Here is a 13840-nt window from a genome sequence, read left to right as displayed (position 1 = left end):
AATTCCTTGATTTGGCACCTTCTATCATTCATATTTTTATCCTTTTAGTAGCAAGCCCATGATTTCCTATACAGTGCTTAATGAACTGATGCCTAGTGGCCTTGTTGACTGACCACTCACCTGGACTGACTTTCTCCTACTTATTTATAGGTGAAGAACTCCCAATCAGACTCTGCCCCTTCTACACAGCTGTAGCACACACAGTGCAGGCTGTGGTGAGGTCATGCAAGCCCAGGGCCTGTGCCCTTGCAAGGTAAGTTCTCTCTACCACAGTAATCACTCAACAAGAGTTACTGATGACACAAATATGGCCACAGCTGTTTAAGATGAGAAAGTTTTGGAAAGAAGAAAAATATTGGTCTTTTTAAATAATTTGATCACCATGAGAGAAATAATACAATAATAAAATATGTAAGAAAGTCAATGCATATGACAAATTCAGAAGGTGATAGGTGATGAGACAAATCCATATTAAAACCTTTATCTTTTCACTGTTCTATACTGACTTCTAGGCTTCCAGGGCTCCTTGCTGACTACACCTAGACATTTGGTCAAATATAAATGGGAAATTAAATATGTGTTCAGGATTTGGAGCTGGCATAAAACTAGTGGCACATTTTCTTCATTCCTATTTGTTTCCTACTAAACCATGTACTGTTTTAGTTTCTCCAAAAGAACTTAGTCAATTCTCCAGTAAGTAGTTTCAGTCATATCAACTTAATTGATGTCCTCCTTTTCTTCTGTGATTTCACTACAGCTTGAAAAATTCTCTAAATTTGATTTATTTTCTCATGGATCAGTCTCATAGGAAAAGTTCAGATTTTAGATATGATAAAATAAATAAATTAAACACCACCTGACTTTATGGTTCCTCAGTGTATTCCTGTACGTATACAAAATATCATTACAAAATGAACTCAGATTTTTTAAAATAAGAAATAAGCTTTAATTTCGGTTGTTTGACCTCAATAATTTTAGAGTGTTCAGAACTACATTGTCCTTTAAGGGGTGAAAAATGCTTTTTGAATATTCCCTCTTAAAATCCATGAGTTGGAGTCTAAATAAAACAAAGCTCAGGAGGTTTCAAGATGGTGGACTAGAGGGTGGCTGCATTTCATGTTGCTCCAGGACTCAGGATTCAAAAGAGGACGCAGTGAGAGACGTGGGACCAACTCAAAGCCACCGGGTGAATCTCTCCTGTTGGGGAGGTGTCCCGGATGGGGCGGTAGTCCTGGAAAGCAGGGAACTTTGTGAAGTAGTGTTGACTGGCCAGACGCCCCTCCCCCCACTGGAGTGGTAAACAGGGACAACTGGGATCATTGTAGAGGAGGCTGCTCAGCACAGCGCTTGGACTCGGAGCAACAACTGGGGCTCAGGGTGGCTGCCTGAGGAGGAACTGCGTAGCGAGCTGTTTGGACTCAGTGCGATCACTTCTGAACACCGGGAGGCTGCCCAGAGGAAGAGGAGAAGTGCAGCGGGTCGCTTGGTCTAGGAGTGACTGCATCAGAGCTACAGGACCTAGGTGACTTCTAGGTGGAAGAGCCACACAGAGACACACTTAGGGGCAGAGCAAAGTTTCCAGGACTGCGGGCAGATTCTTTGAGGAGAGGCAGCCTAAGGAGACTCGTCTGCGAAGGGTGAGGCTCCCAGGCCCAGGAGGTAGGACCGGGCCCCTGGGAACGTTGCAGAGGAAGGCAGCCCAGCCCAGGTGGTAGTTGTAGATTGAGGGGAACTTCTAGGAGGGGAACTGACCAGTGAGACCTCCCCACCATGTGAGTCTTTCCGGCCAGTTGAGGTTTTCCCACAAGGACAGTAAAACCTGAGATACAAGCTCAAACAGGCCTTGCCTCGGCCCGCAGCCTAGTTCCCCTTTGGATGACCATTGGTCAACAAGTGGAGGCACCTCTGGCCACTATCAGGGAATATACTCCACCTGAAGGTCACCACCCCTAGAGAGGCAGCTTCCTAGTGGAGCACCACATTATCAACTTACTACAAGATTGCAGGCTACTGAAGGATAAGAGGGGATACACTAGCAATCTTCAGGGACATTATAAGTCAATAGAGGAAATCTGCAATATTTAATGATACACTGATTCCTGAACAGTATGAGAAAACAAGGGAAGAAACTGCCCCAAACAAATCTAGATGTTACATCAATAAAATCCAACAATAGCAGGGTAGAATAAATGACAGAAAGGGAGTTCAGAATGTACATAATTAAAATGATCAGGGAAGCAAACTATGGGATGAAAGAGCAAATGAAGGCATTGAATGATCGCACCAATTGACAGTTAAAAGAGGAAATACAGGAAGCAAAAGATCATTTCAATAAAGACTTAGAGATATTGAAAAAAAAACTAAAAGAAATCCTTGAAATGATGGAAACAATAAATCAAATTAAGAACTCCATAGAAAGCATAACCAATAGGATAGAACACCTGGAAGACAGAACCTCAGATATTGAAGACAAAATATATAACCTTGAAAACAAAGTTGAACAAACAGAGAAGATGGTAAGAAAGAATGAACAGAATCTCTAAGAATTATGGGACATCATGAAAAGGCCAAATTTGAGAATTATTGGGATTGAGAAACAAACCAAAGGAATGAACAACCTATTCAATGAGATAATTTCAGAAAATTTCCCAAATCTGAAGAATGAAATGGAAAATCAAGTTCAAGAAGCTTATAGGACTCCAAATACACAAAATTACAACAGACCCACACCAAGGCACACTATAATGAAAATACCTAACATACAAAATGAAGACAGAATTTTAAAGTCTCTGAGAGAAAAGAACAAAATTACATTTAGGGGGAAACCAATACGAATATCAGCAGATTATTCAATCCAGACCCTAAAAGCTAGAAAGCCTGGAACAACATTTTTCAAGCTCTGAGAGAAAATGGATGCCAACCAAGAATCTTATACCCAGCAAAACTTATGTCAAAATTTGACGATGAAATAAAATCATTCCATGATAAAGAAAAGCTAAAAGAATTTACAAAAAGAAAGCCAGCATTACAGAATATTCTCAGGAAAATATTCCATGAGGAAGAGATAAAAAACAAAGAAGCAAATCAACAAATGGAGGAATTATCGTAAAGGAACTGTCAAATATAGGAGGAACCAAGTTGTGTCAAAAAATAAAAAAATGAATAAAATTTTAAAAATGAACCAAATGACTGGGAATACAAACCATATCTCAATAATATCCCTGAATGTTAATGGCCTGAATTCATCAATGAAAAGACATAGACTGGCAGATTGGATTAAAAAGAAAGATCCAACAATATGTTCCCTGCAAGAGACTCACCTCATAGAAAGAGATACCCATAGACTAAAGGTTAAAGAATGGGGAAAAACATACCATGCACACGGACACAGCAAAAAATCTGGAGTATCCATCCTCATTTCAGATAATGTGGACTTCAAGCCAAAGTTAGTCAGAAGGGATAAAGAAGGACATTTCATACTGCTTAAGGGAAGCATAAATAAGCAAGATATAACAATCATAAACATCTATGCCCCAAACAGTGACTCATCCATGTATGTCAAACAAATCCTTCTCAATTTTAGAAACCAAATAGACCGTAACACAATAATACTAGGTGATTTTAACACACGTCTCTCACCCCTGGGCAGATCTTCCAAACAAAAATTGAACAAAGAAACCATAGATCTCAATAACACAATCAATAATTTAGATTTAACAGACATTTATAGAATCTACCATCCAAACAAGAGCGAATACACTTTCTTCTCAGCAGCACATGGGTCCTTCTCTAAAATAGACCTTATATTATGCCACAAAGCTAATGTTAGCAAATACAAGAAGATAGAGACACTACCTTGTATTCTATCAGATCATAATGGATTGAAGTTAGAAATAAATGAAAGAGTAAAAAACAGAAACTACTCCAAACCTGGAGATTGAACATTATGCTGTTATATGATGAATGGATAACAGAAGATATTAGAAGGAAATTAAAAAATTCTTAGAGGTAAATGAGAACAAAGAAACATCATATCAAAATCTATGGGACACAATGAAGCAGTACTTAGAGGAAAATTTATTTCATGGAGTGCATTTAATAAAAGAAGTAAAACTCAACAAATAAACGAACTAACACTACAGCTCAAAGCCCTAGAAAAAGAAGAACAGACCAACAGCAAAAGTAGCAGAAGACAGGAAATAGTTAAACTCAAGCTGAAAACAACAAAATTGAAACAAAAGAAACAATACAAAAAGTTGACAAAATAAATATTGTTTCTTCGTAAAAATAAACAAAATTGATAAACCTTTAGCCATACTAACAAAGAGAAGACGAGAGAAAACCCAAATCACTGAAATTCGGAATGAACAAGGAAATATCACAACAGACACGATTGAAATACAAAACATAATTAGAAGCTATTTTGAAAATCTATACTCCAACAAAATAGAAAATTTCAAAGACATCAACAGGTTTCTAGAGACATATGAATTGCCTAAACTGATTGAGGAGGACATACACAATTTAAATAGACCAATTTCAAGTAATGAAATAGAAGAAGTCATTAAAAGTATACCAACAAAGAAAAGTTCAGGACCAGATGGGTTCTCAGCCGAGTTCTACAAAACATTTAAAGAAGAGTTCATTCCAATGCTTCTCAATGTATTCCATGAAATAGAAGAGGAGGGGACCCTCCCAAACTCATTCTAAGAAGCCAATATTACCCTGATACCTAAAACAGTCAGAGACACATCGAGGAAGGAAAACTTCAGACCAATTTCCTTAATGAACATCAACGCAAAAATTCTCAACAAAATTTTAGCAAATCGCATACAAAAACATATTTAAAAAATAGTGCACCATGATCAAGTTGGTTTCATCCCAGGGATGCAAGGTTGCTTCAACATCAGGAAATCAATAAACATAATTCACCATATCAGTAGACTTAAAGTCAAGAATCACATGATTATTTCAATAGATGCAGAAAAAGTATTTGATAAAATACAGCACCCCTTCAGGTTCAAATCACTAGAAAAATTGGGATAGTGGGAACATTCCTTAACATTGTAAAGGCCATCTACGCTAAGCCCATGGGTAATATTATTCTAAATGGTTAAAAACTGAATGCATTACCCCTAAAAACTGGAACAAGGCAGGGATGCCCTCTTTCACCACTTATTTTCAATATCGTTCTTGAAACTCTAGCCAGAGCAATTAGACAGACCAAAGAAATTAAAGGGATACAAATAGGAAAAGAAGAACTCAAACTATCCCTATTTGCTGATGACATGATTATATACTTAGAGAAACCAGGAAATTCCACCAGAAAACTTTTAGAACTCATAAGTGAATTCAGTAAAGTAGCAGGATATAAGATCAATGCACATAAATATGAGGCATTTTTATACATAAGTGATGAATCTTCAGAAAGAGAAATTAGGAAAACTACTCCATTCACTATAGCATCAAAAAAATAAAATACTTAGGAATCAATCTCACAAAAGAGGTGATAGACCTCTACAATGAGAACTACAGAACACTAAAGAAATAAATTAAAGAAGTCTTAGAAGATAAAAAGATCTCCCATGTTCTTGGATAGGAAGAATTAATATTGTCAAAATGGCTATACTATTAAAAGTGCTACACAGATTCAATGCAATTCCAATTAAAATCCCAATAATGTACCTTACAGAAATAGAGCAGGCAATTATGAAATTCATCTGGAAGAATAAAAAACCTAGAATAGATGAAGCAATCCTTGGCAGAAAGAGTAAAGCAGGGGGTATTGCAATACCAGATCTTCAACACTACTACAAAGCAATAGTAACAAAAACGGCATGGTATTGGTACCAAAATAGAAAGGTGGATCAAAGGTACAGAATAGAGGACACAGATACAAATCCAAATAATTACAATTTTCTCATAGTAGACAAAGGGGCCAAAAATATGCAATGGAGAAATGATAGCCACATCAACATATGGTGCTGGGAGAATTGGAAATCCATATGCAACAGAATGAAACTAAACCCATATCTCTCACCATGCATGAAACTAAACTCAAAATGGATTAAGGTCCTCGGAATCAGACCAGAGACCTTGCATCTTATAGAAGAAAAAGTAGGACTTAGGACCAGACTTCCTCAGCAGGACTCCAATAGCACAAGAAATAACAAGAATCAATAACTGGGATAGATTCAAACTAAAATCTTTCTGTCAGCAAACGAAACTATCAGCAATGCGAAGAAAGAGCCTACAGAGTGGGGGAAAATCTTTGCCAATCATACTTCAGATAGAGCACTAATCTCCAGGATCTATAAAGAACTCAACAAACTCTACACCAAGAATGCAAATAATCCAATCGACAAATGGACTAAGGAAATGAGTAGATACTTCACAGAAGAAGATCTTCAAGCAATCAACAAACATATGGAAAAATGTTCAACATCTCTAGTAATAAGAGAAATGCAAATCAAAACCACCCTAAGATTCCATCTCACCCCAATTAGAATGGCAATTATCAAGAATACAAGCAACAACAGGTGTTGGCGAGGATGTGGGGAGAAAGGTACACTCATACATTGCTGGTGGAGCTGTAAATTAGTGCAGCCACCCTGGAAAGCAGTGTGGATACTCCTTGGAAAACTTGGAATGGAACCACCATTTGACCAAGCTATCCCACTCCTTGGCCTATACCCAAAAGACTTAAAATCAGCTACAGTGACTACAGAGATACAGTCACATCAATGTTCATAGCTTCTCAGTTCACAATAGCTAGATTGTGGAACCAACCTAAATGTCCTTCAATTGATGAATGAATAAAGAAACTGTGGTATATATATACAATGGAATATTACTCAGTCATAAAGAATGATAAATTTATGGCATTTGCAGGCAAATGGATGAAATTGGAAAATATCGTGCTATGTGAGATAAGTCAATCTCAAAAATCCAAATGACAAATGATATCGCTAATAAGTGGATGATGACACACAATGGGGGGGTGGGAGGGGTTAGTGTTAGGGCTAGAGTTAGGGTTAGGAAGGGGGTCAAGAATGGAGGAAGGAAGGACTGTATAGAGGAAAAATGGGGTGGGAGTGGTGGGGGGGAATAGGAAAAATAACAGAATGAATCAAACAACAATACCCTATGTAAATTTATGATTACACAAATGGTATGCCTTTACACCATGTACAAACAGAGAAACAACATGTATCCCATTTGTTTACAATAAAATAAATGGAAAAAATAAATTAATTAATTAATCAAAAAAAAAACAGAGCTCAGCACGAGCATCAGAAATAATTATGAGGAGAAATAAGCAAAATTTTAATGCCAGAAGTAGAAAGAGGGATTGTTTCAAGGGCTTCCTTCTGTACTGGGGGAAGCTGGGCATATTCCCTTTTGGTCCTTCTCTTGATAGTCCTTAAAATAAGGAAATGGATGGTAACAGATTGCATTTTAAAATGCAATGGATTGCTTGGTTGTTAAGATACAAACTTAGTTACTTTCAAAATCGCTTCTTTTCCATATTAGCAATTATGGCAGGGCTGTTGATTAGCTATTGAGGAATGCTCAGGGACCTTTATCACATCCTGACCTCCATCATGTGCTTCCAAAGACTGCATAACCCTATTTTTATATTTTTACCACTGGACACACATTCTCATCACACCTGACACACCTTTAGTATACAATGTGGAAAACATAAGGAGAACATAACTGTGATTAGGAAAAGGTGAGATTGATGAATTCAAAAACCTGAAATTGATGAATTCAAAATGCTTCAATGAAAATTGTAAACAATGTTCAATGTTTTATTTCCCACAGTTACTTAAAAATATGAATGTTTGGTCTCTTGCATAAATAAATTCTTATCTACCTTGCTGTCACCTGCAAGATATTTGGAATTTTGTCTTCCTGAGTCAGAATCTATTTGTCATTTCATAAATTTCTTTGCAAAAAAATTTGTGCATTTTTAAGTGTGTGGTAATAAACTTTTTTTATTGTTCACCTTCATTTTTCTTTAAATATAGTGATCTTTTAATAGAATAAATAAAATAACTCTACAAAGCAAATATTTTACATAATATAATAATGCATGTCTATTTCATAATTAAGGAAAATTAACTTTTAGACACAAGATTTTAGAAATCATGAAAGAATGAGACAAGAACCCAAGACAGAAATAAATAACAGAAGTAACAAAAAAAAAAAAACACATTATATACCACTTTAATTGGTCTTGTCTTCCAACCTAGGGATTAAGGTCTGAGTTTCAGTATTCCTACTTTCCTTATGGAATGGAAATTTTCAGTTTGACTGTACCTAATACATATTCAAATTAGACAAATAATCTTTCAAAATAATGTAATAAATGTATCACACACACACACACACACACACACACATTTTGCTGAGACACCCTCTGTAACAGGGAAGAATTTTGGAATTTTAAAGTCTTCCTACTACTAAAGCAATCCACATAAAAAAATAATTCTCCTAGAGAAATAACATGATGAGTGGCATTATTGGATATCTCTAGTTTATTTGTATTATGTTTACCCAAATCAAGTTGAGGAAAAATAAATTTGAAAAAGAGAATTTCAAGCCAATCATGGCAGCTTAAAGAACTATCACACCAGGTACTTGCAAACACTGTACAGACATCCACCACCCTCCAGGTACATTACTAATGAACCACTAGGAGTCACACAAAATTCTACATTTTTCATAAGACATCTCCATGCCTACTATTCTTTGCAGAATTAATCCTTCGTTTCCAGAGCTATCTGACTCTGGATGAAATTACAACTTGCTGAGCAGGACAAAAACGAGTCTCAGATGCTGTTAGACTCTAACTGCCAAGTACTCACTCCTGATTGCTACCATTCTCCATGTGTGAGTAAAACCCTGTCTGTCCTTGGCTGCTCCCATCAACTGTGTCTGCAATCATTGTGGATCTGTCCAGGCAGCACAGAGCTATGTGGGATGTGGGCAGCACAGTCACCTCTGCTTTATGTGAACCTGGTGCCTTGCCATTGGGAGCAGGGTTCCCAGGAGCCCAGAGCTCAGTCTGCAGAGACAGCAGGAGGCCTGAGCACAGCACCAGGCAGCAGCACCTCTGGGCTTAGGAGAGGACCTGGCCATATGCCAGCATGGACAGTGGATGATAGGAAATCCTCGGCTGGGCATTGTCCTAAGTCATTGCTGAGAAGTGAGTGGCACTGAGGAGAGGCTGCTGGGCTCACTGTGTGTTCTCATCTCTGCCTCCTTCACCTCAGTGTGAGTTAGGGGTGTTTATGGGATCAGTTAACATTAGTGGGGTGAGCAATTCTCACTCACTCACCAACCTGTAAATGGGAAGCATCTAAAAATGACTGCAATTCAGCAGTAAAAATCTCTGTCATTGAGATGGAATCTACATGACATAAAATTAACCTTTGTACATGGGATGGTGGCCATAAGCCTTTATTCCCATTGACTCGGAAGCTGAGGCAGGAGGATCATGAGTTCAAAGGCAGCCTCAGCAAAAGCGAGGCACTAAGCAACTCAGAGAGTCCTTGTCTCCAAATAAACACAAAAAAGTTCTCTGGATGTGGCTGAATGCTCCTGAGTTCAATTTCTGCTGAAGAAGAAGAAGAAGAAGGAGAGGAGGAGGAGGAGGAGGAGGAGGAGGAGGAGGAGGAGGAGGAAGAGGAGAATAAGAAGAGGAGAAAGAAAGAAAAAAGAAAAAGAAAGAAACAGAAAAAGAAAGAAAGAATCTTTGTAACACTTCATGGTTACCAATTCAGTGTTACCACATTAAAAATTTATAGAACTTCCAACTCTGTCTTGTTCCCAAATATTTGTATCACTGTCAATAAAACACCTACCCATTGTCCCTACTTAGTCACTCAAAGCCACTAAGTATAATTTCCAAGTTTGAATTTATAACCTAGATATTTTGTATGAGTAGAAGCATTCAATATGTGTTTGTTTTATGACTTGACTTTGACCGGTTTCAAAATAAGTCCACAATTGTAGCATTGATTGCTATTTCAGTCTTTTAAAGGTTGAATGTTTCGGCTGTATGTGTACATTGGCATTTTAAATTGTCCATATGTCCACCTATGGACATTTTGGACCTTTTTTCTGTTAACATAGTGTGGGATTTCTTAGTCACTGTCTGTTGGACCTTGTTGCCTCCTTGGATAGGTGTAATTATCTGGATCTACTACTTGGGAACACTTTGTTTTGTGGAATGTGACTTGAATAGTTGAAATTTATCTCAGTTCCCTGGCGTGTTTCTGGGACACTTGGCATTGCTTATTTTTTAATGTTTGTTAGAACCATAGTGAAGTCATGAGCTCCTGGCATTTTCCTTACCAGGACCTTTTTATTACTGATTCAAATTTATTGGTCATTATTTATAAGTAAGTCTTACATTTTCTTATGATTCAGCCTTGGCATGTTATATGTGTTCCCAATTTACCCATTTCCTCTAGATTTTCCAATATGCTGGCATGTTGTTCTTAAGGATTCCTAATGGTCCTTTGCATTTCTGTGGTATCAGTTATAAGGTCTCCCTTTTGTTCTCTGTTATTTTATTCATCTTGGGGTTTTTTGTGTCAGTGCAACTAAAGGTTTGGTGATTTTTTTTTTTGTATTTTCACAAACAACTTATATTGTCATTGATATCTCATATTGTTTTTAGTGCAAATGTCATATGTTTCTACTCCTATGTTTATCATTTTCTTTGTATTTTTTTGAAGTATAGTTTGACTTTGCTTTTCTATTCATGGTAGAGTCTACTTATTCTTTCTGCTTTTTTGATGCAGGCATTAACTGTTACACCTTCTTCCTTAACAGTGCTTCATGTATGTCATAGGTTTTGCTCTGTTATGGCTCCATTTTCATTTATAGCATTAGGAAAATTGGTGTTTTTGAGTGGCATCTGTCTCTCATTTAAAGTTACTTTATTCTTGATTTTTTTAAAGGAATTTGTTAATCAGGAAAAAATCCACACACCAATTTTTTTCTATAATTCGGAAGTGTGGAAGAATGATCAACCAACAAACTTTTTCTATATATAAAATCGCATACGTTTTCACTCATAACAAATACATAGGACACAGTTCAGGCAGCACCAATGTAGGTTGTTCTCAGGATACATTTGTGCAAATATTTGATGGACAAATTTGTTCATATGATGTTTAACTAATTTTGTTCTTCTCAGCTATATGTGAGCACACTGATTTCTCTCAACTATAGCTATGGGAGTTTCACCCACTGACCTAAAGTATATGGTACTGGATATCATTTTACTTTCTTTGTTTTATTTAATTTGATTTATCCATGTTTAAGACAACCCCCACCTTCAATCACAGACCTTGATGGAATTTTCCTCTCTCCTCTAGTTATTCAGAGACTCCCCTTACACCAGGAGTCCTCACAGTGGGGATGAAAGTGAGAAAATCCAGTCTACGAGTTTCATTTCTTCTGGGTTCTTATCTCCTTCACTGTCTCTTTTGCTCTTTTCACATCTCTTCTCTGCCTGGCTCAATGTCCCCAAACAGACCAGGGAAGCTGCAACTCAAGCCTGGGTGGCTCCTGTGCCCACATCGCGTGACCCAGCAGTGGGCACAGCAGCTAATACCACCTGGTCCAGAGTCCTGAATCCATTTACCTCTTCGTTTTAATTTCAATCATCAATATCTTGTAGTTTTAAGTGCACAGATAGTTCACATCTTAGGTGAAATTCAGTCCTAAGTAGTTTATACATAGTTTTAAATACGTGCTCTTTTTAGTTATACATGACAGTACAGTATATTTTCACAGATTTGTACAAGCATAGAGTACATCTTATTCTATAGGATTGCAGTTTGGTGAAGTGTATGCACAGTTTTGGTACTATTGTAAATGTTATTTTTTTCTTAATTTGTTTTTTGGTAGTATTTTATAATGAACAGAAATGACACTGTAGGCAAATTCATCAATATAAACATTTTTTCTCTCTCTCAACATTTTCTGTAGTTTACTGTGTACTAATCCTTTGAGGCTGTTCCAGATTCATGTCTGGGAATTGCTTTTAGAGATTCTATTTTCACATTTTCCCCATGTGTGACGAGCAGTAGTTAGTACCAGTGGCTGGGTTCTTCTGCTTTACCTCTAGTCATGATGAGGACCAGCCTCACGGAACTCTTCAAGGATGCCCGCCTTGGCCAGGCAGAGTTCCCTACCAGAGCCCCACATCCTGACACTGCGAGATGAAGCTCAGAACCCCCATACCACGTTCACTAGGCACTTTCAGAGATCTCTTCTTTAGTTTGGAGGTGTTGTGCCTCCCCACTTTGCCAGCATTTACCTGATGTGCATCATTTCCAATGGCAGTAGCTGCTTATCTCACAATTTCTTTATGGAATCTCTTATTTTTTCATTTATTTTGCCTTTATTAGTGCTGTGTATTTGTACATGAAGATCTATTTTAACATAATAATAAACACATGGAACTTAATTTACTCCAGTACAGTCCCTGCTTCCTCTCCTTTCTCTCTCTCCTCCCTTCCCTGATTCCTCTTCCTATATTCTGCTGGTCTACCTTATCCTCATTTAATTATTTTTATTTTTTGCATTACAGATCTACATAGAGGTGCAATTCACTGTGGTATATTTACACATGCACATGACTCTTTACCCATACCTTCTCCTTTTCTCTGAATCTCCTTCTTCTAGTTGACTGACCTTCCCTAAGTCTTTATGATATCCAACCCCCCTTTCCTCCTCACTTTGCTTTGGATTCTGCATATGAGAGAAAACATTGGACCCTTAACTTTCTGAGTCTGTCTTATTTTACTTAGCATGATGTTTTCGTCTTCCATTCACTAATCAGAAAATGCCATGATTTCATTATTCTTCATGAATGAATAAACTTTTATTGTGTGCCTATATCACGTTTAATGTATTTGCTCATCTGTTCTCCACCATGCAGGCTAGTTCCATAGCTTGCCTTTTGTGAATTGTGCTTCCACACACACTGAGTAACCATATCACTCCAGTATACTGATTTCAGTTCTTTTGGATAAATACCAATGAATGGGGGAGATGGGTCATATGGTGATTCCATTCCTAGATTTTTACAGAATCTCCATACTCCTTTCCATAATGCTTGTACTAATTTGCAGTCCCACCAAAAATTTACTAGGGTACTTTTCTCCCCATACCTTTGACCATATTAATTATTTGTATTCTTGACAATATCCATTCTGACTGGAGTGAGATGAAATCTGTATGTAGTTTTTCACTTGCATTTCCCTGATTACTAAAGATATTAAATATTGATTTCATATATATGCTGGTTATTTTTTTAAAGATGTCTGTTTAGATCTTTCACTTTTAATTGGGTTATTTGATTTTTTGGTGTGAAGACTTTTTACTTCTTTATGTATTCTGGATGTAAATTTCCTGTCAGAAGAGTAGCTGGCAAGGATTTTCTCCTATTCTGAAGGCTCTCTCTTCACCCTATTTATCATTTCCTTGTCCGTGTGGAAGCATTTTAACTTGATGCTATTCCACTTGTTCATAACTGGTTTTATTTCATGAGCTTTAGAGGACTTTCTAAGGAAGTCAATGCCTGCGCCAACATAATGGCATGTTGATTCTATGCTTTCTTCTAGCAGCTGCTAAGTTTCTGGGAATATTTCTATGTCTTCAATCCATTTCGAGTTGACTTTGGTGAAGGGTGGGAAATAGGGACCTAATTTCATTCTTCTATATGTGGATATTCAGTTTTTCTAGCTCCATGTGTTAAAGAGTTATCTTTCCTCCAAAGTATATATTTGGCACTTTTGTGAAGTGTCAGAGT

The sequence above is a fragment of the Sciurus carolinensis genome (genome assembly GCF_902686445.1).
Source record: "Sciurus carolinensis chromosome 19 unlocalized genomic scaffold, mSciCar1.2 SUPER_34, whole genome shotgun sequence".
Lineage (NCBI taxonomy): Eukaryota > Metazoa > Chordata > Mammalia > Rodentia > Sciuridae > Sciurus > Sciurus carolinensis.
The sequence above is the reverse complement of the archived record's forward strand: the minus strand, read 5'-3'. Positions refer to the sequence as shown.